The sequence below is a fragment of the Aristolochia californica genome, unplaced genomic scaffold (genome assembly GCF_029961685.1).
Source record: "Aristolochia californica isolate CCGP_79_NKW_82.1479 unplaced genomic scaffold, dmAriCali1.0.hap1 SCAF_14, whole genome shotgun sequence".
In the NCBI taxonomy this organism is placed as follows: domain Eukaryota; kingdom Viridiplantae; phylum Streptophyta; class Magnoliopsida; order Piperales; family Aristolochiaceae; genus Aristolochia; species Aristolochia californica.
The window spans coordinates 10,465,530-10,472,491 of NW_027181815.1; positions in this window are offsets into that span (position 1 = coordinate 10,465,530).

Below are 6,962 nucleotides of genomic sequence, written 5' to 3' on the forward strand. Positions count from 1 at the left end.
AGGCTTCACCGCCTTTGATCTTTCTTGTCCCCTTTGTGGTGAGTGCGATGAGACAGTCAAGCATGTCCTCTTACACTTTGGATTTTTGTGGCAAGTCTGGATGAAGATTTTTTAGAAGGTTGGGCTCCAAGTGAGGCTACATGAGGACCTCTTCGGCACCTTTGAGATGGTTCGAGGGATTCACCTTCCTCGGCTGGGCAAGTTAATACTTTCGTCCTGTCTTGCGCATGTTCCATGGTGCATGTGGCTCAAGCAGAACAACCAGACATTCAACTCCAAAGCTTGCACCTCGGACAACACGACTTCTCATGTCGTTGGCCTCATCTCGAGCTGGCTTCATACAAGGAAGGAATTTTCCGCTCTATCGGGTGTGTCCCTTCGGGAAAATTGGAGTTTGATTGCCCATATGTCTGGCCCCTATAGAACTTCGAGTATGGCCATCTGGGATCCTCCCCCTTGCAACTGCATTAAGCTCAATTTTGATGGTAGTGCTATTGGTTGTCCTGAGCCGACAGGAGCAAGCGGTGTGTTCAAAGGGCACAATGGAGACTCTATTCTTTCTTATGCTGGTCCGGTGAGCATTGCCAATTCTAATACTGCTGAAGTTAGTGCTATGTCGTTCGGCCTCCAAATCTTCAGGGATCGTCTCCATGGCAAATTAATCATTGAAGGCGACTCAAAGACTGTTATTAGTTGGTGTTCCAAAGATAGCTCCCCCCTTGGCTCCACTGGCTAATCACTGATAATATTGCTGACATTGTATCTTCTATTCATTTTAATTGGAATCTCATTCCTAGATCAGCCAACTCTTTGGCTGATAAATTGGCAATATTCGAAGCTTCCCAGCAATCTCTCATGGTTTGGGAAGGCTTCTCTCTTTTGTAAATTGCTCTTTTGAGCTTTTGTCTTAATAGAATCATTAAAAAAAAAAAAAATTGGTGCTGCCTGGAAAGTCACTAAGGGAGCCATGGTTGTTGCACGAGTTAAAATTGGAACTCTTTACGTCACTTCCAGATGTAGAGACACGGTTGCAGTTGTTGATGTTGTTACTGATTCTGATTTGTGGCATTATAGGCTCGGTCACATGAGTGAGAAGGGAATGAAAGTGCTTCAATCCAAAGGGAATCTACCAAGGTTGAAAACTGTAAATAACAGTTTGTGTGAAGGTTGTATTTTCGGCTAGCAGAAAAGGATTAGCTTTTCTAAAGCTAGAAAGGAGCAAAAGACAGCAAAATTGGAGTTGATTCACACAAATGTGTGGGGGCCTTCAACTGTTACTTCTCTTGGTGGTTCTAACTACTATGTGACATTTATTGATGATGCAAGCAAAAAGGTATGGTTTTATTTCTTGAAAAAAAATCTGATGTATTTGATACATTCAAGAGATGGAAATCAATGGTTGAGAATAAGACAAATTTGAAGGTGAATTGCTTGCAGTCAGATAATGGGAGAGAATACTTTGATGATGATTTCAAGCGGTACTGTGTTGATAATGGAATCAAGATGAAGAAGACCATTCTTGGAAAACCTCAACAAAATGGTGTAGTTGAGAGGGTGAACAGGACTTTGAACGATCGTGCTAGGAGCATGAGATTACATATGGGATTGTCAAAGTTGTTTTGGTATGAGGCTATTAGCACCACTGCCTATTTGATCAACAGAGGTCCCTCAACACCATTGGATTGCAAAATACCAGAAGAGGTCTAGAGCGGCAAAGAGGTAAACCTTTCTTTCTTGAAAGTTTTTTGTTGTGTTTTTTATATTCATATTGATTATGCTGTTAGAAGTAAAGTTGATACTAAATCTAAGATATATTTCTTTATTGGCTATGGTGGTACCTAGTTTGCTTATCACTTCTGGGATAATCAAAGTCATAAGGTTATCAGGAGCAAGGACGTGATCTTCAATAAAGGTGCACTGTATAAAGACTGGTTGAGAACAGAGTCTGAGAGCACAAGTGATGAAGCCAAGAAGTCTAAAGTGATTCAGTTGAAAGATCTTCCAATTATTGAGATGGAGAATATTGCTCAAGAAGACCAGGAAAACATACCCCTAGAAATAAATCAACATATTCCTGTGACTAAATTCAGGAAATCTGCCAGAACTAGCAGACCACCACAAAGGTACTCCCCTAAGCTAAATTATATTTTGTTGACTGATAAAGGTGAACCAAAGAGTTATGAGGAAGCCGTGTAAGTTGATGAATCAACCAAGTGGGAGTTAGTCATGAAGGATGAAATGGATTCACTATTATCCAATCAGACAAGGCAGTTGACTGAGCTACCAAAAGGGAAGAAGGCCTTGCAGAATAAATGGGTGTACTGAATAAAAGACGAATATGATGGTAGCAAGCAGTACAAGGCAAGATTGGTGGTAAAGGGCTTTCAACAAAAAGAAGGCATTGACTACACTGAGATTTTTTCTCCAGTAGTGAATTTGACTACTATTAGAACAATACTTGGACTAGTGGCAAATAAAGGCTTGCACTTAGAGCAATTGGATGTAAAGACAACCTTTCTTCATGGTGATTTGCAGGAAAAAATTTACATGATGCAGCAACAGGGTTTCAAAGCACAAGGAAAGGAGAAAATAGTGTGCAAACTTCAAAAGAACTTGTATGGTCTTAAACAAGCTCTCAGACAATGGTATAAGAAGTTTGACTTCTTCATGAGTAGTATTGGTTTCTTGAGGTGATAGGCGGATTGTTGTTATGTAAAGAAGCTTGATGACTTCTACATATGCTATATGTTGATGACATGTTGATAGCAGGTGCTTGCAAATAAGAAATAGATAAGTTGAAAAGGGAGTTGTCCAAGAAATTTGCAATAAAGGATTTGGGTGTAGCAAAACAAATCCTTGGGATGAGGATTATTCGGGATACTAATGTCTTGAAATTGTCACTAGAAGAATATGTGAAGAAGGTGCTAAGCAAATTCAACATGGATGATGCAAAACCAATGAGTATTCATTTGGCTAGTCACTTTAGGCTATCTAAGGAGCAATCATCTTCTACAAACCAGGAGCGAGCCAACATGGCCAATGTGCCTCATGCTTCTGCTATTGGCAGTCTCAAGTATGCCATTGTGTGCACTAGACCAGACATAGCTCATGCAGGGGAAGTTGTGAGCAAATATATGAGTAATCCGGGTAAACAACATTGGGAAGCAGGAAGTGGATTCTCAGGTATTTGAGAGGCACTCCAGACTCAGCCTTAGATGCTGACATGGCTGGAGGCATTGATGGCGGGAAGAGTACCACTGGATATGTATACACATTGGGTGGTATAGGAGTTAGTTGGGTCTGAATTTGCAAAAGATAGTTTCTCTTTCCACTACTGAGGCAAAATATGTAGTCGTGACCGAAGCCAGCAAAGAGATGGTATGATTGCAGTCTTTCTTGGAAGAATTAGGTCTCAAGCATGGGAAGAATGTATTATATTATGACAGTCAAAGTGTTATTAATTTAACAAAGAACTATGTTAATCATGCCAGAACAAAGTACATACAAGTGCGTTACCACTTCATTGGACCGGCTCATGAGGATGGAGTATTAGCACTTGAGAAGATTGTTGACAAAAAATTGTTACGATTGAGAAACCGAAGTTGTGTGCAACTTCAGTTGGACTTCTCTCTGAGGAATGAGAAGTTGTTGAAGCTATAGAGGAGATATTGATGATGGATTAGTCTCTAAGTGGGAGATTGTTAAGTGGAGCCTAATCAATGCCCTACACTGATTTGGTACACGGGTAGTTATGGGATTTCACATTTGTAATCTTGTTGCCCTAATTTTCTCTTTATATTTGGGGGCGCCGTTGTTAGGGTTTTATCACCCGGATTATTATCATCGGAGTAGCAATATCGTTGAGGAAGACTTTGAGTTGCGGCCCGAGGATAGGTTAGAGAACAACATCTCTTAGTGTGTGCGATTTCTCTTGAGCTTCATAGTGGATTACTGTAGCGGGGAAAGACAGGATGTAGTCTCACCTTGAGGCGAACCTGTATAAATCTTATTGTTTGTTCTCATTCTTGTTTTTCCTTTCTTCCACAATTATTATTATTTCTCTCGTTAGTTTGGAATTAGGACGTCTAATTCCTAACACTCTCATGGAAGACAGGATTTGAAGTGATATGAATGGCCACCTGCTATTAGAATATAATTCCAATTCAGTAAGAAGAGATCTGATTTATAAGAGCTCATGGATTGTGTAGCCCATAGCTCTGTACTCTGCCTTTGCACTAGACCTTGCAACCACATTTTGCTTTTTGCTTCTCCATGTAACTAGGTTACCTTTAATTAAGGTACAATACCCCGAAGTGGACTTCTTGTCATCGCGTGATCCAACCAAATCGGCATCTAAGAAACTTTCTATGTTGTAATGACTATAGAGAAACATTTTTCCCTGGGCTTCTTTTAAATATCATAGTATCCTCTCCAAGACATGCCAATGGGTAAGTTATGGTTTGTGCATATACTGGCTCACCACACTCATTGCATATGATATATCTTGTTTGGTCACCATGAGGTAGATAAGTTTTCCTGCAAGCCTCTGATATATCTTGTTTGGTCACCATGAGGTAGATAAGTTTTCCCACAAGCCTCTGATATTTACCTATATCAACATCTTCTCCAGAGCTTGCACATAGCTTTATATTAACATCCGTAGGAGTATCTGTAGGTCAACTCCTCATCATTCATGTGCCTTTAGTAAATCCAAAACATACTTTCTCTGAGATAATACAATTCCATGTTTGGATTGGAATACCTCAATTCCCATAAAATATTTTAAAAGTCCAAGTTCTTGTGTTTTAAATTCTTGGTATATCTTTTTTTTTTTACTTTTTTTATGTTGTTTGCATCACTACCATTTAAGATGATATCATCCACATAAACTGCTAGTATTACTTTCCCTTTTAAGGTATTCTTGATGAAGACAAAATGATCTATTGAGTACCGGCTAAATCCAAACTATAACATTGTTTAGCTAAATTTGTCAAACCAAGCCCGAGGAAACTGTTTAACCATATAGAGACTTGCTCAATTTGCATACAGGCTCCCCCTCAACTACAAAACCAAGTGGTTGATGCATATAAATCTCCTCTTTTATGCCTCCATTAAAAAAAAAACATTTTTGACATCTAATTGAAATATCGGCTAAGAGGAATTAGCAAAAAACATTTTTGACATCCAATTGAAATTCTGGCTAAGAGGAATTAGCAGCTAGAGATAATAAGATGAATATCGAATTTAATTTAGTCATTAGGGAAAAAATTTCCTCATAATCGACTCCATAACATGTATCCCTTTGCAAGGAGTCGAGCTTTGAGGCGAGCAACATAACCATTTGGATTGTGTTTGATAGTGAAAACACATTTACAGCGCATGGGTTTCTTGTCGGAAGGAAGAAGAACTGAGGCCCAAGTTTGATTCTCATATATATAATGCTTGCATTTCTTCTTCCATGGAAGCCTTCCATCCTGAATGTCTTAGAGCCTTCTGATAGGACTATGGAACAAAGATGGAAAAAATAGATGTAAGAAACTGACAACATGAAGAAGACAATTGATGCTGAGAAACAAACTTGGATATAGGATGAGAAGTAGAGGGCCTTGTGCAAATTTGAGGCTCATTCTATAGAGCTAGGGGTCGAGTATTAAATTGTGGGCTAAATACAATAGGGGAAGACGGGCTTACCTCAGCGGGATCCATAAACTCCAGAGGTGTGGTATCGGCCGAGGCTTCAAGAGGCTAAAGTAAACTTGCATCAAGTGGCTCAACGGGCTTCAAAGTTGCCTGAACTGATGAAAGACCCAAAGAAGCATATTTTGAGGAATAAAAGGATGTGTCCTAAAAAAATGTGACATCCCTATAAACAATTAGTTTCTGAAGAGAAGGATTATAACTAACATAACCTTTTTGGGTATGAGAGTAACCCAAAAAAATGCACTTAAGAGACTTATGCTCAAGCTTATTCTTCGGAGGGGATGTGACATGAACAAAGCATGTGTAACCAAAGACCTTCAAAGGACGGCAGAAGGGTTCTTCATCCGCAAATAATAATGAATATGGAGATTTGTATGAGAACATCTATATGAAGCAACTTGAAGTATTCGAAGTACATGGGCAAGAAAATAAAGTCTTGAGAACTTCACAAAGCACTATATGGTCCTAAACAAACTTTTCATCACTGACATTTAAAATTTCATGAGGCAATAACATAATATGGATCTAAAGAAAATTCATCTGACACTTGTATCTATCTAAAGATTAGCGGGAGCAAGGTGCTCATCTGAACTTTATATGTTGATGACATGTCAATTGTCAGGAATGATGTTATGTCAATCACTTTCACAAAAGAATGGGTATCACATAAATTTGAAATGAAAGATCTTGATGAAACTTCCTACATTTTAGGAATAAAAATCTACCAAGACAGAAAATTGAAATTGTTAGGATTATCTCAGGAAACATATCTAAATGCTCTATCAAAAAGACTTGGCATGGAGAATTATTATTTAGTTTTATGACCTATTTAAAAAGGTCAGAAATTTGTTAAGATTGAGAATCCATAAATGAGCTTGAAAAACTTGATGTGGACGATTATCCTTATGCCTTCATAGTTGGAAGTTTAATGTATGCAATGACATATAAAAGTTCAAATTTATGCTATGTGGTTGGGCTTTTGGGAAGATATCAAACAAACCATAGTGAAGCACATTATGAAGCTGCAAAAAAGAGTACTAAGGTATGTTAGAGGCACTAAGTCAGATATATGTAGGTGTATTTTTCTGATCAACTACAAATATAAGGATATTCAAACTCTGACTACAAAGGATGTCCTGATACTTTAGAGTTAAAATCTGGCTAGAGTTTTATATTTGGTAGTGGTGCTTTTTCATGTCATAATAAAAAGTAAGACTTGTACAACTCGATCTAAAATGGAAGTTGAATATATTGCTTTCTCA